This window comes from Nanorana parkeri, unplaced genomic scaffold (genome assembly GCF_000935625.1).
Source record: "Nanorana parkeri isolate BGI_ZX_2015 unplaced genomic scaffold, ASM93562v1 scaffold129, whole genome shotgun sequence".
Taxonomy (NCBI): Eukaryota; Metazoa; Chordata; class Amphibia; order Anura; family Dicroglossidae; genus Nanorana; species Nanorana parkeri.
In genome coordinates, this window is record NW_017306397.1 from 701,137 (window position 1) to 721,153 (window position 20,017).

Here is a 20,017-nt window from a genome sequence, read left to right on the forward strand (position 1 = left end):
ATACACACACACATACACCAATAAGACACACAGGCATACATACACCAATAAGACACACAGTAGCGCACTGCCCCCTTCAAACCAGCCAAGCTAAAACATAATCAGTGGTCCACTAGTCTCCATGCGCCTAACACCAGACGCTTCTTACATTCTTCAAACCAGACTTGTAGAATATAATGGAAAACCTGCTATGGACAATGGTCTGAGAAAGTTCATCCTACAGATGTTTTTGCATGGGGCCACTTTGTTTACTGTATAAAGTAATTTATGTTTACCGACTCACAATGCTTTCCCTGTATTTATAAAACATCACGCACAAACATACTGCTTCTATGTATACAAAGGTTACCCTGGTGGGACTAATTCGGGATGGTTCTTAGGTTTTCCAGCTGGTGTGGAACTACAAGTAGCAGCTTTTAATACCAGTAATCCCATCACCACCAGGTAGCCAATAGATCTTTATGCAGATAATAAACAGTAGTTGTATCTATCAACAGACTGGATTACCACAATTCAGTTTTGGAAGTAACAATCTGTAGTCAGGATATTGAGCAAACGCTTTAATTGTGCTTACAGCTGAATGCCTGAAGATCTTACAGTAAAATAGTTCATGTTTCTTTAGAGTATTAAAAAGCTTGTGATGATCAAGGTCTACAATGCTTTTAATGAGAAAAGCTGCTTGAGATGATTCAGAGTGAAATGGCAGCAGCATGCCTCAATTTCTCCAACGTGCCCCCTGGATCCAGACATTTGCAGTGTCTTTCCAGATAGCTGGAGGCTTCAGATTCTTTGGGGTTTTGTTCTAGGAGGAGCTATGGCCTCACCTGAGTGACATCTGGCAGAACTGTGTGTGCCAGACAGTACGTGCTGCACAAGAGGCTTCCTTCAGTCTCTTCCCTGGGTCTGCCTCGGGCCATGCATTTCTGATGCGCGCAAGGAAAACTCTCCTGTTTGTTTTCCCACACGTCTTCTCAGAGGTTAATTGGAACTATTGACAGGGGAAACGGCTACGAATGTCACCCTGGCTACTGTATTACCTAATGTATAGCACTGCACGCGGATACAATGGCTTGCAAATTGCAATGGACAATGTGGTGTGACAGCTCACCACACACTATAGCTAGTGGCATTTAGTCACAATCATCTGGACATGTTCTGTAATGTTTTAGAGGTTTACCACTCATCCAAGTAATGTTAACCACTCATCCAAGTAATGTTGGAGAAGTTAACCACTCATCCAAGTAATGTTGGAGAAGTTAACCACTCATCCAAGTAATGTTGGAGAAGTTAACCACTCTTCCAAGCAATGTTGGAGAAGTTAACCACTCTTCCAAGCAATGTTGGAGAAGTTAACCACTCTTCCAAGTAACTCCATCAGTTCAAATGAGAGCCAGGTACTTAACCCCATCATCCATCTTGACACAGTCCACAGTGATTGGATTAAGGTAGCCATGTTCATGACCACAAGTGACTAATGTGGCTATAAATGCTGGGGTAAGTCCTTGATACTCAGAACTGAGGAAGCTACTTTAATGTCTTCAACATTGTCTTTGAAGGTTCTCACTTATACTAGTTTTGGAAGAGCTAGTAGTCACATTCAACTGACCTTTTTCTGTGAAGAAGAGCTGAGGAAGCTACCTAAATAAGTGGCAAAACATCTTCAGTATTACAGAACAAGTCCGGTTGTGACTAACTACTACTAGCTAGACCAAGGGTAGGCAACCTCGGCACTCCAGCTGTTGTAGAACTACAAGTTTCATGAGGCACTGCAAGAGTAAAAACCACAGACATGACTCCCTTAGGCAGAAGCATGATGGGATTTGTGGTTTCACCACAGCTGGAGTGCTAATGTTGCCTACCCTGATAAGGATAAATGAAAACCTTCACAGACACTTACCACCCATTGTTTACAAACAATCAGGATCAACAATGACCTGACACATGCTCACAAAACGTTGTCACCTTCGGATCCAGGTATTATCAGACAGGAGACTTGAGAAAGTCATGGCAGCCTGATAAGACTTCCAATAGCTGATATTACAGAGCCTGTGTTTGTGATATCTGTTCAGTCATACCCAACTCTCAGTGATCCTGTGGACCAGCTCTCTGGGCACCTTATCTGCTATGCTTGAGAGCCTTTTTCCATAGAACTTTCTTGGCGGGTTCTTTATACGAGGTAGGTTGCCAGGTCCTTTCTCAACCCTCCCCAATTTTTGATCATACATCACAAGAAGTTCATTCTTCAATGACAGTTTTTTGCTAGCGTCCAATCACCCGAAGGTAGTTGCATAACCCATCCGTTGAAGAATTAACTCTGTGTGTCCTGTGATGTACGCCAAGAAACTGATTTTTCAGCAGACACGTATACTTTATTCTCGATGGTACATCACAGGGAGTTACCTCTTCAATGGATGGGTTATGCAGCTACTTTTAGGTGATCAGACACTGGCAAAAAGAATAAACCAGTGTCCTGTGATGTATGATTAAGAAATGGGGAGGGCTGAGGAAAGACCTGGTGACCTCCCAGATAGCAAGGATAACTTGCTACAAACTTGTGGCGGGGTGAAATTGTAATTTTGTTAACTTGCTGCACACATTCCTGGCAAGTTGTAGACTTGCATAGCACTTGCAGCACAAGTTCTAGGTGACACTTTTTGAACTTGTAGCAAATTTGCTTGGCAAGTCTACAGCAAGAGTCCTGCAGGTCTTAGCAAGAGCTCTGCAAGCTCGCTGGTCTGGAGACTTGCAATGCAGACTTACTGTAATTGTGCAACAAAATTGTGAAGCTTGTCAAGTCTGTAATAGTTTAGCAAGTCATTTTCAAACTTGCAGCACAATTTCTTGCTATCTGGGCTACCTCGAAAAAACTACCAAGTAAAAATCCTATATCACATGGGCATGGGACCAGCATGCAGAACGCACATACCAAAGCCAATTTAGACAAGAGCCAACAAATCTACCAAAGTACAAGAACATGCAAACTCCATACAGATAGCATCCTGGCTGGGATTGCAACTAAGGAGCCCAGTGCTGCAAGACACAATTGCTAACCACTGAGCTGCCCACAGAGCTAACAAGTGGCAGTGAATGCAGAGCACAGAGGGATTTGGCAGGGAGAACACAATAAGTGATCGCCAGCCAAATGGAAGGCTGCAGAAAGATGCACGGATCTAACAGACTGAGAGCCTTCCTGGAATGCTAGGGTATGATGGAGGCTGCTTCCTAACAAAACACAGGCAAGGATCGCCAGCCTTTCCAACAGACACGACCATGGCACACACCCGCCTGCACTCTCTGCGATCAGATAAGCCAGCTAGGACCAGATCTGCGATTAAAGGGCATCCCTATGGCACAGGAGACAGGCAGGCTGGACCCAGCGAGGTGACACCGTTCCCTTCCGTCACAATTTGGGGAATGGGGAGGGGGTGTCAGTGAAAGACATTACAGATGCACAGAAGAATGAGAGTGGGTAGATCCGGACTGCAGAAGGGATGCTGAGCCCACTCCACATCCTCTTCCAAAGTTCCACTCTCCGCACTGGCACCAGACCCCCCACCCCCATTCCCTCCTCCCCCCCCTGTGAGGTCCGGGGTGCCAGGCTGTGCCATGCCAGGGATCACATCACAGCTCAGATGTGCGCAGGAAACTTTCTTTTATTGATTGCTCGCTACTATTCTTCCATCAGCCAGACAAGCAGAGCCCGGGGGTGACAAGCAGTACCTCGGGGGAGACAGGAGCTCGCAGGAGGCTTACTGTTACCTTATGTATCGCTGAAATGGGGGGTTTGGACAGCAGGTCGATCGACGTGTGCAGCTACTCCAGTAAATCCCTGCCAGCATGAAACCTATGAGAGGCAATGGAAGGGGCCTCCCGATTCCTGGCTGCCCAAGGCTCTGCCTACGAAGCACGGGACACGCCCCCAGCACGCCATTGGATCAGCGGACGGGCTAAGTAACACAAGCTGCTGCAGACGAGGCCCCGCCCCATGGAGGTCCTGCTATGAGTAGACGGGGCGGTGTGATGGGAGGACGGGGGAGATCCGATCTGCAGAGGGACATCGGATAATAGATCGGGTGGTACAGAGCAAATGTGATCTGCAGACTGACATCGGATAATAGATCGGGTGGTACAGGGCAGAACCGATCTGCAGAGGGACACTGGCGGGATATTTGAGCTTAGATCGGGCAGTACAGGACATATCTGATCTCTGGGGGGATATTGGAGCTTAGATCGGGGAGTACAGGACAGATCTGATCTGGGGGACACGACCTAAATCAGGGAGAATAGGACAGATCTGATCTGCAGGGGGATACTGGAGCTTAGAATAGGGCAGATCTGATCTGCGGGGGACATTAGAGCTTAGACCAAGGAGTGCATGACAGATGTGATGTCTGGGTGGATATAGGAGCTCAGATCGGGAAGTATAGGACAGATCTAATCTTCGGAAGATATTGGAGCTTAGATCAGGGAGTACAGGACAGATCTGATCTGCGGGTGGGGAGAATAGGACAGATCTGATCTGCAGGGTGATATTGGAGCTTAGATTTCAGATAATAGGACAGATCTGATATTTGGGGGATATTGGAGCTTAGATCAGGAAGTACAGGACAGATCTGATAGGAACATCAGAGCGTAGAACGGGGAGTACAGGGTAAATCTGATCTGCGGGGGACATTAGAGCTTAGGGAGTACAGGACAGGTGTGATCTGCGGGAGGATATTGGAGCTTAGATTGGAGAGTACAGGACAGATCTGATCTGCGGGGGGACATTAGAGCTTAGATCGGGAGTACAGGACAGATCTGATCTGTGGGGGACATTAGAGCTTAGATCGGGGAGTACAGGACAGATGTGATCTGCGGGAGGATATTGGAGCTTAGATTGGAGAGTACAGGACAGATCTGATCTGCGGGGGGACATTAGAGCTTAGATCGGGAGTACAGGACAGATCTGATCTGTGGGGGACATTAGAGCTTAGATCGGGGAGTACAGGACAGATGTGATCTGCGGGAGGATATTGGAGCTTAGATTGGAGAGTACAGGACAGATCTGATCTGCGGGGGGACATTAGAGCTTAGATCGGGAGTACAGGACAGATCTGATCTGTGGGGGACATTAGAGCTTAGATCGGGGAGTACAGGACAGATGTGATCTGCGGGAGGATATTGGAGCTTAGATTGGAGAGTACAGGACAGATCTGATCTGCGGGGGGACATTAGAGCTTAGATCGGGAGTACAGGACAGATCTGATCTGTGGGGGACATTAGAGCTTAGATCGGGGAGTACAGGACAGATGTGATCTGCGGGAGGATATTGGAGCTTAGATTGGAGAGTACAGGACAGATCTGATCTGCGGGGGGACATTAGAGCTTAGATCGGGAGTACAGGACAGATCTGATCTGTGGGGGACATTAGAGCTTAGATCGGGGAGTACAGGACAGATGTGATCTGCGGGAGGATATTGGAGCTTAGATTGGAGAGTACAGGACAGATCTGATCTGCGGGGGGACATTAGAGCTTAGATCGGGAGTACAGGACAGATCTGATCTGTGGGGGACATTAGAGCTTAGATCGGGGAGTACAGGACAGATGTGATCTGCGGGAGGATATTGGAGCTTAGATTGGAGAGTACAGGACAGATCTGATCTGCGGGGGGACATTAGAGCTTAGATCGGGAGTACAGGACAGATCTGATCTGTGGGGGACATTAGAGCTTAGATCGGGGAGTACAGGACAGATGTGATCTGCGGGAGGATATTGGAGCTTAGATTGGAGAGTACAGGACAGATCTGATCTGCGGGGGGACATTAGAGCTTAGATCGGGAGTACAGGACAGATCTGATCTGTGGGGGACATTAGAGCTTAGATCGGGGAGTACAGGACAGATGTGATCTGCGGGAGGATATTGGAGCTTAGATTGGAGAGTACAGGACAGATCTGATCTGCGGGGGGACATTAGAGCTTAGATCGGGAGTACAGGACAGATCTGATCTGTGGGGGACATTAGAGCTTAGATCGGGGAGTACAGGACAGATGTGATCTGCGGGAGGATATTGGAGCTTAGATTGGAGAGTACAGGACAGATCTGATCTGCGGGGGGACATTAGAGCTTAGATCGGGAGTACAGGACAGATCTGATCTGTGGGGGACATTAGAGCTTAGATCGGGGAGTACAGGACAGATGTGATCTGCGGGAGGATATTGGAGCTTAGATTGGAGAGTACAGGACAGATCTGATCTGCGGGGGGACATTAGAGCTTAGATCGGGAGTACAGGACAGATCTGATCTGTGGGGGACATTAGAGCTTAGATCGGGGAGTACAGGACAGATGTGATCTGCGGGAGGATATTGGAGCTTAGATTGGAGAGTACAGGACAGATCTGATCTGCGGGGGGACATTAGAGCTTAGATCGGGAGTACAGGACAGATCTGATCTGTGGGGGACATTAGAGCTTAGATCGGGGAGTACAGGACAGATGTGATCTGCGGGAGGATATTGGAGCTTAGATTGGAGAGTACAGGACAGATCTGATCTGCGGGGGGACATTAGAGCTTAGATCGGGAGTACAGGACAGATCTGATCTGTGGGGGACATTAGAGCTTAGATCGGGGAGTACAGGACAGATGTGATCTGCGGGAGGATATTGGAGCTTAGATTGGAGAGTACAGGACAGATCTGATCTGCGGGGGGACATTAGAGCTTAGATCGGGAGTACAGGACAGATCTGATCTGTGGGGGACATTAGAGCTTAGATCGGGGAGTACAGGACAGATGTGATCTGCGGGAGGATATTGGAGCTTAGATTGGAGAGTACAGGACAGATCTGATCTGCGGGGGGACATTAGAGCTTAGATCGGGAGTACAGGACAGATCTGATCTGTGGGGGACATTAGAGCTTAGATCGGGGAGTACAGGACAGATGTGATCTGCGGGAGGATATTGGAGCTTAGATTGGAGAGTACAGGACAGATCTGATCTGCGGGGGGACATTAGAGCTTAGATCGGGAGTACAGGACAGATCTGATCTGTGGGGGACATTAGAGCTTAGATCGGGGAGTACAGGACAGATGTGATCTGCGGGAGGATATTGGAGCTTAGATTGGAGAGTACAGGACAGATCTGATCTGCGGGGGGACATTAGAGCTTAGATCGGGAGTACAGGACAGATCTGATCTGTGTGGGACATTAGAGCTTAGATCGGGGAGAATAGGACAGATCTGATTTAGGGGGCATATTGGAGCCTAGATTGTGGAGTACAGTACGGATCTGATTTGCGGGGGACCTTAGAGCTTACATCGGGGAGAATAGGACAGATCTGATCTGTGGGGGGATATTGTAGTTTAGATTGGGGAGTAAAGGAAATATCTGATCTGCGGGGGACATTAGAGCTTAGATTGGGGGGAATAGGAAAGATCTGATCTGCGGGGGCATTAAAGCTTAGATCAGGTAGAATAGGACAGATCTGATCTGCGTGTGGATATTGGAGTTTAGATCAGGGAGTACATGACAGATCTGATCTGCGGGGGGACATTAGAGCTTAGATCAGGGAGTACAGGACATATCTGATCTGCGGGGGGATATCGGAGCTTAGATATGGTAGAATAGGACAGATCTGATTTGCTGGTGACATCGGAGCTTAGATTGGGGAGAATAGGACAGATCTAATCTGCGGGGGGATATTGGAGCTAAGATGGGGGAGTACAGGGGATATATGATTTGCAGGAGACATGGGAGTTTAGATCGGAGAGTACAGGGCAGATCTGATCTGCTGGGGACATTGGTGCTTAGATTGGGAAGTACCCGACTGCCAGGAAGGGCATTGTGGTGCCATTCAAATAAATGGCAATTCACCAGATTACTTAGTGTGTGGTGGAGTGCACTGTGCAACAGCATGCGCACAACACACATTCTTTTGCGTTTAGTGCAATTCTGTGGTGTGAACAGACTCTTCGGGTGGTTTTTTTTTTTCCTGTTGGGGAGATTTCCCCTCACTTCCAGGCTTAGTGGCTCCAGGAAGTCAGGCATAAACTTGTCAACTGAAGACAGCAATAGAACCAGATTATGGCTCTTACCCATTTTTGCCTAAGAACTTACAGGCATCATGTTTATGAACAGCTCCATCAGATGTCAATCTACTAGCTTGGTGAAGGAAGAAGAGGGGAGCAAGGGGGAAGGGGAGAAGCTTTGCCTTGCCATGCCTGTGTGTGTAGATTATGCCAAGATAATTCTTTATAAAATCCCACTTTAGGATACTGGGCTGTTTTCTCTTCATATAGCTCCCCCTAAGAGCCAAAGGCATAGAGCAATAGTTCCTCCCTTTCTATCCGTATGGGTTATAATGTAGATCTATGTCCTACTGTATGTACTGTAGCTCTATGTCCTATACGGATGGAAAAGGAGGAACTATCATTCTCTGCCTTTGGCTCCTAGGGAAGCTATGTGAAAAGAAAAACAGCCCTGTATCCTATAGTGGGATCTTATAAGGTAACATCTTGGCATACATAATCATTAGTAGGTCACCAGCATTTTCATGATGCATTGTACTGAATAGAATGTTTAATGGTACTGGTTCCTTTATATACTGTAGACTCACTATAGGGTCTGGTATGTGTGAATGGTCCTTTCTCCTGAATATGTACCCCTATGTCTACCAGTAGGGGAGTTTTATGCCGCCACCATAGGTCTAAATGGATATAGTCTCTTGGTTTGATTGTCTTGAAGCTAACATACATATATTAAAAATGAGTGTACTACTGGAGATTATATACCATCTGCTTACAGTATTCTTGTTTTAAACAGATCAAAGATGTTGTATTAATATGCATCTGAGGGTATCTTGAGAAAGCAGAATTCCATGTGGTTCTGTGAATCGCATCGAGTACTTGTTCCTATAGCTGGAAGTACCATCTTTTTCAACCTATCCTTGCTAACATTAATTATATGTACATTATAGATATTGAATGTGTATAACAAGAGGATATCATGGTTGTATTATATGTTGGCCCAGTGGAAAAATGTGGGACAATCCCTCAGAGAGATGACCTATTATTTATTTCTACTACATTTTTGACATAAATGTTTTTATGAAGAAGTTGTTTTAATAAATGAAGATGTTGTGAACATATAGAAATAAAACCTTGATAAACTCTCATTTTATTTGAGTTAATTGTTATCTACTGTTACAGCCGCCAACTTTTTCTGGATTATAGGCAGTTGAAGGACTCCAGCCAAACAAAAAAATGTGCCCTTGCAGTGAGACTACCTCTGCACTGCAAGGGTTAACTGTTTTTTTTTTTATTCTCTAGGGGGCTCAAATAAAGCACATTTACTTGCCTGATCCTATGTCCCACCGGCTCCCTTCGGAGTGCTAAACCAATCCCTGCAGCTTCTTTGCACCTGGGCTCTGGTGGTCTAAGGAACGTTGACATCATCATGTCTTATGCAGGTACATTGACCTGCATTAGACATGAGGACACTAAGGGACACTCCATAGCCAGAGTGGAGGGGAAGAGTGGTGAGTGCTGACCATAGAAGGAGCTAGAATGAGCTGAGTAAATCTGCTTTATTTGAGTCCCCTAGACAAAATGGGCAGTTAACCCTTGCAATGTAGGGGTAGCCCCACTGCAACGGTTAGTTTTTTCTTTACCAGGTTTTCCTCTTTAATTATTATAGGAAATCATATACAATACCCAAACAACAGTAGCCACATCACATCAGCAGTCATTACAATACACAGGCAGCAATTGTGACAGTAAGCATGCAACAAATGGGCAATGATGATAATATGTGGGTGACAAACGGGCAATCGTAACAACATGCTGTCAACAAATGGGCCATTGTGACATTATGCTGCCAAAAAATGTTCAATCATAACAGTATGCTGGCAACAGCTCTTAGCAACCAATGATGCTAACAGTGTGCGGGGCCTGATGGGGTTTATGACAAGCTAGTTCCCCATGAGGTCCTCCTCCCTTGTGACTGACAGGCTGTGAGCTGATTCCATATCCAATAGACAGCCTGCTATTGGCTGTGGAATCCACTCACTACCTGCTGTCAGTCACAAGGGAAGCAGACCTGATAGGGAACTAACTGTAGGTAACTGCCACACTCCTTACCAAATGTCCTTTGTGCCGAAAGATGTGTGCTGAAGCGACTGCGGATGGCGCGGCACTTCCCAATGTATATCAGAAATGTCACCAGCACACCGGTGGATAGTGTTAGAAAATAAAGCGTCTTTTATGCACGCATATTTGTTACATAAAAAATTGCAACGTTTCAGGGCCGTGCAAGTGTCCCCCTTAGTAAACCGGTTGCGATAAATTTTGCCACACATAGGCATCAGACCCATGTGATAGGGAACTAGTCCCTCACATCCCCATCAGGCTCCATCCACTGTCAGCATCACTCGTTGTTAAGGACACTATCAACTACACAGCCGACATGACACAGTTTCGCGTGATTTTTCTAGGGATGTCCCGATACCGATACTGGTATCAGTATCGGGGCCAATACAGGGCATTTTCAGGAGTACTTGTACTCCTGAAAATGCCCGGATACTAAAGGCTGATACTGGCCCTTTAAAATTTTCAGGAAGTTTGGCTGCTGGAGGTCCTGAACTTGCTGGGGACCTCAGGCAGCTGTCTTAGGTAGTGCCTGTTCGGATGCACATTGCCTCCTCCTCCTTCCCGACGCCGGTACACAACAGGACAGCTCCACACCCACCAGGACAGCCCTGGAGCTGGGCACGAGCCTGGATCCCACACTTTCAGCCCTAAGGAGCCCAGCAGCCACATGCAGAGCCCTGGAGAGCTTGGCACCTACCCACAGAGACCCACACGCAGACCTGGTGAGACTTGCATCGCATCCCTGGGGATACCTGTACACATCCCTGCTAAGATCTGCACGCAGCTATGCTGAGACCCACGCACAGTCTGGTGAGACCCAAACACAGCCCCGGTGAGACCTGCATGCATCCCTGGGGAATTCTGCACACATCCCTGCTGAGATCTGCACGCAGCTCTGCTGAGACTCAAACACAGTCCTGGTTATACCGAAACACATCTCTGGTGAGACCTGCACGCACCCCTGGTGAGACCAAAACACAGCCCTGGTGATATCCACACGCAGCCCTGGTGAGAACCAAATGCAGCCCTGGTGATATCTGCATGCAGCCCTGGTGATATCTGTATGCAGCCCTGGTAAGACCCAAACGCAGCCCTGGTATGACCTGCACACACCTCTGTATAATTAATAATCATGGATTGATGCGATCACTGATTATACAGCAATAGAGAACGGCTATAGAAGACTACAAATCTCAGCAATCCATGATGGTTGCTATTCACCATTGCTGAATAATTATGGATTGCTGAGATTTGTGGTCCTCTATAGCTGGTTGCCATTCTCCGTTGCTGAATAATAATGGATTGAGTTACAGTTCTTCATAATTATAAAGAAACTGCCCTAAAATCATTAGTCTGTATCGTTTTTGAAAAAATGAAAAGTATCGGTAATTGGTATCGGCAAGTACCTGAGGGAAAGTACTTGTACTTGGTCTTGAAAAAAATGGTGTCGATACATCCCTAGATTTTTCCCCATCATGTCAAGCTCATTTGAAGGTTTTTCTTTTAGTGTTACTGTGACTCTAATGCATCGTTGTAAAATTCACCTGGATTTTGCATTCTATAGGAAATTGTTCTAGGCCACGATGGTATTTATGGTGAACTACGTCTAAAGGTGGCACCTCTGTTTGTGTACCTGTACCCACTCTAATGTACTTTTAATTTTCAATGAAAAATGTGTTTTACATTTTTTAGGTTTCACTGAAAAGTTGTTCAAATGTATCTTTAATTGTATGTATAAAGGGAGATGGCTTACTAGGTTGTCATTTGATGTTGTAATATTCTGCATGTCTTTGGAGAAACATTTCTTAGTATAGTGATTTAGTGATTGCATGTTTACATTGTTGTGACACAGCCATTAATTTTAATTCAGATCCATTTTGTATTGATTATATCATCAATGGCAAATCAGTAAATATCAATCAGTAAATGCAAAATAAAATTTTCAGATACAACAAACTGTTCATTTGGTTTACCTATACGTTGCATTATGTTGCAAAGTTCATAACTGTTAAAAAAAATTATGTTTGCCCCTAGGAGCTTGCCAGGTCTGTCTTACTCAATTACCCGGGTTCTGGACATGGTTGGCGGGCCCTAGGGTGCCTGAGTAGTGATAGGAGCGGGCCCCGCCTTAGTCATGACTCACTCCAGACTCAACTATGGTAGGGGATAGATATATTACTGGTTTCGCTCTTGTATACTTATGCTGTTTGTTTTCCCTGCAAGCTTATTTTAGGGAATATCCCCGGGTTGCACTGGGGATAATTTCTATAGTTGCTTTTTCCTTTTTTTCTTTGCTGTACTTACGTCTTTGGCTGGTTTTCTATGTTTTCTGTTGTAACTTGAATATACTTTAAATTCTTTCGTATAAAGAATACGAAAAAAATAAAATCGTTTGCATTTGGGGGTCACATAATCATAGTATATTATGAAGATTAGACTAAGCTTTTAATACAACCATTTCCATTCCTAGGAACAGTTTACTCCCAGATCATACTGGGCTGCTGTACAGTAAGTATTACCTTGTATTTACAGATGCTTGAGCTTCTGACACAATGGATTATTCTTTTGTGTGCTTTCTTTGCTTGGCCTCTAGGCAGGCCACAGGACACATGCTTGATGCAACAAAGCTATATATTTTTAACAGAACTAACCTATTCCAATCTAAAAACGTAACCAACAACTACAAGAATCAAGAATGTACAAATTCAGTTAAGGTGCCACTGAGTGTTCCCTACAGCATGTAGCACGACCCTTCAGATGGGAAGCCCTAAGCAATCTAACTGCTCTGTTTTTACCATGAGAACAAAGAAAAGGGTACTTCAGAATTCAAGGAACAATTCTGTCTTTAAAAGCTGCAACTAAAAGCTAGACTATGTTGTTAAGTAGCGTGGAATAGATGTATAAAACCACCAGTGGCTGTACCCTGTAATTCATATTGGCAACACAATGGAAAAATCTTTTGTGTTTGCATTTAACCAGGGGGGGTTGGGGGGCGGGGGTTGCTCATGTACCAATTAGTGAGAATTTCCCTTTCTTACCTGCCCAAGTCACCAGTTGGACCACAAACAGCGATAACAATCTGACATAACTTGGAATGATGGAGTGATGCTATGGCCAGAAAGTCTATACCGCAGACACACTGTCCTCAGGGCATGTTCAGCCTGTAGACTGCACAACATCATTGATTGCTATTATGCTGTCGCCTTGGTTGATATGATGCTGTTGCTGCACAGCTCCAGCATCCTAGCAATCAGTAATAGGAGGGCTTAGCATGGCCCTGCCTACTTCAAAATGACTTTGGACTAAAATTTCCTTCGGTATTTTTAAAATGAGAAATTAAACTCAGGAAATAAATCTTAAGAATACATTGAAGTACCTATTAACAAAAATGTATCTTATTTGTCGGCTGTAGATCCTCAGATCATCTCTGAATTCATGTTGACACAGTCTTTTCTTATGGAGGGTGGCTACTTTTGTTCCCCATGGTCCCTGCGTGTGTTGTTGTCAGAGCACAATGAAAACCAGACAAGCAAAAGGTGCTAGTTAAAATATTTATTAAGAACAGTGTCCACAGGAGTAAGCAGAGTCTTAAACCGGAACAAGCCAGAATCAGGAGCCGGAGAGGGTAGTCGTCCAAGCCGGGTCAGGAACACAGAGATCAGCGTTGTCAGGAACAAGCCAGGAGCAGAAGCCAGGAAATCAGCGTTGTCAGGAACAAGCCAGGAGCAGGAGCCAGGAAATCAGCATTGTCAGGAACAAGCCAGGAGCAGGAGCCAGGAAATCAGCGTTGTCAGGAACAAGCTAGGAGCCAGGATCAGGTCATACACGGAATTAGGATACTCAGAGCAGCAGGAAGACCACACAAGGGCAAGGTCAGACTGGACTGAGTGGTATATAAATATATGGTGAGTGGGGTGACATCATCACTCAGAGACAGGAAACTCCCTTCTGACTCACTCAGATGATGCTCTCCAATCTGACCATAAGAGGGAGCCCGGGAGTAGTGAGCAACGTTCCAGGGTCTGCTTGAGGAAGGAAGGTACAGGTGAGTGAAATGGCAGCCAAGCAGTGGCGGCTCTAGAGTTTGCGAGGCCTTAGGCAAAACTTAAACATGAGGCCCCACTTAGGCCCATAATGGAAAAAAAGCGATAAAAATGAAAGGTATGAAACGTATATATTAGGACATTTTTTAAATCCTATGAACCATGAGTTCACAGTTTCTTGAATTTTGTCAGATTCGTATTGAAATTGTAATCCATCACAGGAGTGAGCTTCAGGCGGTGACTACTTTACAACACACATGCACTGATTAGCATTTAGTGTCACTTTAACTCCAAAATGCTAGGATTTGTTCATAAATTTGTTAGTCATGTAAAATGTTACAAAAGTGTTTCAAATAAGAACTTTGTAAATTTGTTGCATGTGTAAGTATTAACTATGCAATTGTCACAAAAAGGGATGAGTTCATGTTTGGACCGAACTTATGTCTGATCCCGAGTGCCTCCAAATAAGCAAGTGCCATGGTCGCTTCCACCTTATCAGGTGTGGACCAGGCATTCTCCATCCCGCAGCTGTATGTAAACAAAGCGGCAGGATGCTTGTGCTGACATAATTTACCTTATATCGCCACATAGCCATATTGGGTAAATGTAATTTACCCAATATAGACATGTAGCCATATAAGGACAATTATGTAATTCCGATCCTTTGCTTACGCCAAGCTGTAGCAGGAAATTCCCTGCTCTCAGCTGATTGGGGAGCATGGAAGGAGCTTAATTTCCTGTTCAGGTAGTGCTCCTTCTGAGTTTGGAGGAGCTCATGTTCGGAATGTGTTTGGCCAGAACCTGAGCTCATCCCTAGTTGCAAACATTTTATGAATTTGGTGCAAGAGTTCTAGATACAGCCAAAACAGCAGAATTTTGTCCCATAGCCTTTATTATATCTCCTCATAGTTTTTAACTCTCCCCCTCATATGTTGTATTACTGTTTGTGTCTTCACTGGAGACATCTCATCTCCGATGGTCATTGACCACCAGTACCAGGACAGCAACTAAGAGACATCCTCCCGATTGAGAACATACATAGACAGCAATGAAAAACTGAGAGAGACCATCTCTACTTTATCCAAAACAACAAAAGAAAAAACTTTTAGTTTTACATAAACTTACATTGGATATACCCTAAACGTTCTAGTATCTAGTTTGAGCATTATTGTGAACAGTTGTAACCTCTTCTGTTATTGCTTTATGTAGTTAATATGTTTAAATTCATTATCTTGTCAAGATATAAATAATCCCTTATGCTATGTTAACTTTTTGTATGTTGCTTTGAGGTCTCAATATGTAGCATGTGTTATTAGTGTCTAATGGTTTTAAATATTTGCTTCCTTTTTTTTTCATTACTTGAATAGCAACTGCTTCCCAGAATGTGTTGTCTGGTTGTGGTCTAGTCTAGTGCCATAAATATGACACTTTCATGTATGGTTTGTGTGCTTTTGACACATTCCCACTTAATTACTTAAAGAGGTGGAATGTGTTTCCTTTTGCAACATTATTATGAGAGAGAACACCACTATACTTATACTGTATGTGCACCTGGACTTTTTGTGAGCTACAGAAGCACAGGCTAGATAGGAAGGCATTGTTAGATTGAAGACCAATGGCTAGATCAGATGTAGGCAACCTTGGCCCCCAGCTGTTGTGGAACTACAAGTCCCATGAGATATTGTAAGGCAGGGATAACTCCAAGAGGCAGAGCCATAATGGAATTTGTACTTTCACAACATCTGTAGTGCCAAGGTTGCCTATCCCTGGGTTACCTTGTTTTTTATTGCACAGAGAAGCAGCAAGTTTTCTGAGTGAGGCAATGTTTCCTGCTACAGGCCAAAAACATTACTCTGCCAAAATGTATATGAAAAGATACAGGTCAGACATTGCTAAAGAGCAGTTTTATATTACATAACTATATTGTTTTTTTCAGAAGTTCACTTTTTTCCACGCTTGTGTTTTGCATGGAGGCAAAGTGAGCATTCTCAGTTTGCTACTCAAGGTCCTGGTCTTGATTGCCACTTGGGGCACTAATGTTGGGTATACACACTTATATTTTCTTCATTCAACCTGTGGGCTGAACAAAGAAAATATAACAGATTCCTCCATCCATGTTCAACTGCATGGATGGACAAATCTCCTGCTGTGCGCTTTTTATTCTGACAGCAGCCAATGCCCATTGTCAGAAAGCCAAAGAGCCAATCAGCTGCAAGCACCGTTCAGCTGAAGAGTTTTCAACATGTTCCTTTGGCAAAAGTCAGTCTATTGAACAGGAACAGGATCACCAACGGAGTGAATTTTGGCTCATTCAGCAGGAATCAGCTGACATTTCCTCCATGTGTACCCTACTTAATTGCATTTAGTTTATATATTCTCTTTTTATGTGCATGTTGGCATTATAAAAATGCTGGCTGGAAATTATATAAGACCAAGGTTTCTCACATACCCATGGTGATGGGCTTCAGGGTTCATGACTGATTTGAAGAAAACATTGTTTTCTCAGACTCTTAATAGGTTCTGTTATGGTTCATAGAGCCCAGGGGCTTTGTAGAGCTTTGGGTGGGAAGAAGCCTCCATCCCTAAGTCCAAATCCTTCTTGTTAGCCAGACCTTGCTATTAGTCTTAGCTTGCCTAGATTCACCCTCTTTAATTGTCCTGATCACCAATATTACCAGCAATGAGAATGAGGGTAAATCCAAAATTTTGGGTTGCAATCAGAACAGTTATAAAGAGGAAATCATTCAATGGGGACAGAAGGGGATTCCCCACATGATAGGAAGATACAGGACAGGAAGTGAAGGGAAATCTCTCTTTTGCCCATAGGCATAACAGCAGCAGAACTACTGAGGTTGTATTTAAGTAGAATCAAACTTTCACTGTAATTCAAGAATGTATCTTCCATTTCCATTACACTGTTGAAAGCATCATCAAAGTGTATTTATGAGTTATAGGGGGAGGTCATGGCCATAGGTTTGTTTAATTTGATGAAGTATTTGTAGATTTAGTAGGTGTTCTTAAAATACTAGTTACATTTGACTGTTGTGCGCATGCTGTGATCACCAAAGCCAACAACACCAGCACATGCAGTTCTGACAGCGTCAAGTCAACGAAAGCAAGTTAGTATAACAAAATTAACTTTCTAGCTGATTAAACAAGAAAGATATGACAAGGAAGAATGGAACAATATTGAAAGATGTGGAAATGTAGTAACTAGTAGCAGAAGAAAGAAATAAGCCATAGAACCTATCCAGCAACAGAAATATGTTAAGAAATCTTTTGTAAACAATAGGACGTTTATCAGTTTGTAAAGCAGATTCATTTACACTTGTTTTGCAGACAGGATATGCTGCTGACACATTTTGATCTTGCCGTAACCTTTAGCTGAGCTGTATTTCCGAACTTCAATGTTTGGGCCATTGGCATAATTGAGGATTAGTTCAACGTATCTACAAATTTCAGTGAAACACATATGGCAAAAAAAAAGAATTCACAAACGGATCTCTAAAAGGGAGTATTAATTTAAACACAAAGAAACAGATATATAAATAAGTAGACAATACATAATAAGTACGCTCTCATAAATTGTATTGACTTGAAGAAAAAATATTAAACGCTACACTATCCAGTTCCTCCATTTGTGGGTTTGAACCCTGCTGTATATTCTTTGATTAGGTACATATTCTTTTATTTAACGTTAACTTAAATTTGAATGGCTTTTACCACTAATTTATTAGTAAGTTTTTTTTATATTAGTTAAGACAAAGTCATTACAAGTGTTGTCTACAAAACTTAAAAAAATTATAAAGAAAGGTAACTGTTACGAAGCAAAACAGCAGCGTGAGACAAGTCTAATGAAAGCATTCGATTCTCAAATTCAAGAGCCATGTACCAATTTCAGGGCTATGAATCGAATTCTATTCACTCCCTATCCCATAAATAGTGTGCAGCGTGTGTCTAGTAATGTGTATTTTCATCAGTGCCTTCTCACACAGTTGTATTGCTTTGTGTGTTCCCCTTAAAGGGAACCTGTCATACAAAAAATTTACTGCTATTCCTGATGCCTTTCTAAAATGCTATTTGCCTAAAATGCTCATCCTCCAGATTGACTACCCATTTAGTCATTTACTCAGGTTTTGAGTTTGAAATTGTTCATCTGCATTCCTGTTCTAAATAGTAAAGATAACATAAAAACCAAGCAAAAATGGCATCCATTGAATTTTTTTTTATAATTGTTATCTATGTTGCAATCAACAGTGCTTTTGCATGTCAGTTCTAAAATTCCCAGAAATGTGTTCTGCTCCTGGGCAGCTTTTAGAAATAACATATTCATACATGCACACAGCATGATTTACTACTGGCTTACACTTTGTTACATAGTGCAATGCTACTAGTGCTAGTATCCCAGTATTCTCTGCTGGGGTGTTGCACATTTCAGAGCTTCATAAGGAGAGTGAATAGAAGTAAGTGGCACAGCAGTGACAATATCTTCAGCATGTTGTCCAGCAGGGGGTTTAAATGGTGGACAGTGGGGTTGCAGTACATCCATTCTTGTTTCTTGTTGAAGCATGATTTTGTCTTTGTAAGGATACGTTACATTGCTCATCTACAATAGTATCTCCAATATTGTCACATTTTCACCATCCTGCCTTTTTTATGTTATATGCATGAATATGTCATCATCATTAGAACCCAGAATTGTAAACAACATTATTATTATAATAAAATATGTATCACATGCCTGACTGGAGAATCAGCTGAGGAGAAGGCTACGCGTGCGCCTCTCGTCCTACACCTCCGGAAGTAGTGACAGGGGATGTAAGGACAGAGTGGAGCACAGGTGCCGATACTGGTGGCTGGCCGGTTCTTGAGGAGGCGCTTGAGTGAATTGGACCAGCTGATGAATCGGCAGGACCGGGATGACACCGGGACCTCTTGAAACCAGAGCAGGCAACGAGTGTGAGGCCAACGGAGCATTGGCTGGATGTCATTGCTCAGGGTACTGGTGGAGCGATCCACCAAGTGATAGACCAGGACGGAAGTCAGGCTCAAGCCAAGGTCATACACAGGAAGCCGAATCTTGAGGTGCCGAATCACAGATCAGGAGGAGGGTCAGGAAACGTAAGCCAGGGTCATACAGAGGAGATCAGAGAACAGAGGTACCGAATCAGGAGGAGGAAGTGGAGTCAATTGGTCACAAGCTGGGTTCATACACAGGAAGTCGGGATACAGGAACAAAGTACAGGGCACACAGGGACTAGCTGAAGACCACTCAGCAACTTGGCCATGGTTTCATGTCTATGTATATAGGATAGTGTGCACACTAATTAGCGTGCACCTGTACACTAATGAGCACGCTTCCGCAGGCTCACGTACGTGCACTATTTCCCAGGAACTTAAAGCAATGGATTGCATACTAGCGTGTGTGCACGTTTTTGAGCAGCAGTCCATCTGCAGATATCCATAAGACATTTTTTCACATTATGAGCTCCTTTCTCTCACCATACCCAGCACTGATGTGCTACCACCGTTTCTAATGACTGCTGTTTGACTTTCAGTGCTTTCCTCCCCTACATTGCATTTCTTTTCTAAATCTCATAGCTCATCACACTTTGGATGTTAAGAGTTCTCATATAGCTACTCTATAATTTGCCTAGATTTGGAGGCAAGCCTTGAGTAGCCATCACCAGTATTGTGTTTCTTAACAACTGAAGTAACATGGCTAGGAACTACCGTGTTTCCCCAAAAATAAGACAGTGTCTTATTTTATTTTTTTTCACGAAAAAAGACACTAGGTCTTATTTTCGGGGGATGTCTTACCTGGCTGCAATGTAAATAGTTTATTTTTAT

At 43.9% G+C, this 20,017-nt stretch overlaps 1 protein-coding gene across 1 annotated transcript in view; it reads right to left on the minus strand.

Annotated features, from left to right (window-relative positions):
- The window catches only part of FNDC3B (fibronectin type III domain containing 3B), a 297,291-nt gene extending 293,416 nt beyond the window's left edge, over positions 1–3,875 (minus strand). The window contains exon 1 of the mRNA XM_018553783.1: positions 3,760–3,875. The gene's annotated coding sequence lies outside the window, so the exon portion shown is untranslated. The remainder of the gene's footprint in view (positions 1–3,759) is intronic.
- Positions 3,876–20,017: the final 16,142 nt, after the last annotated feature.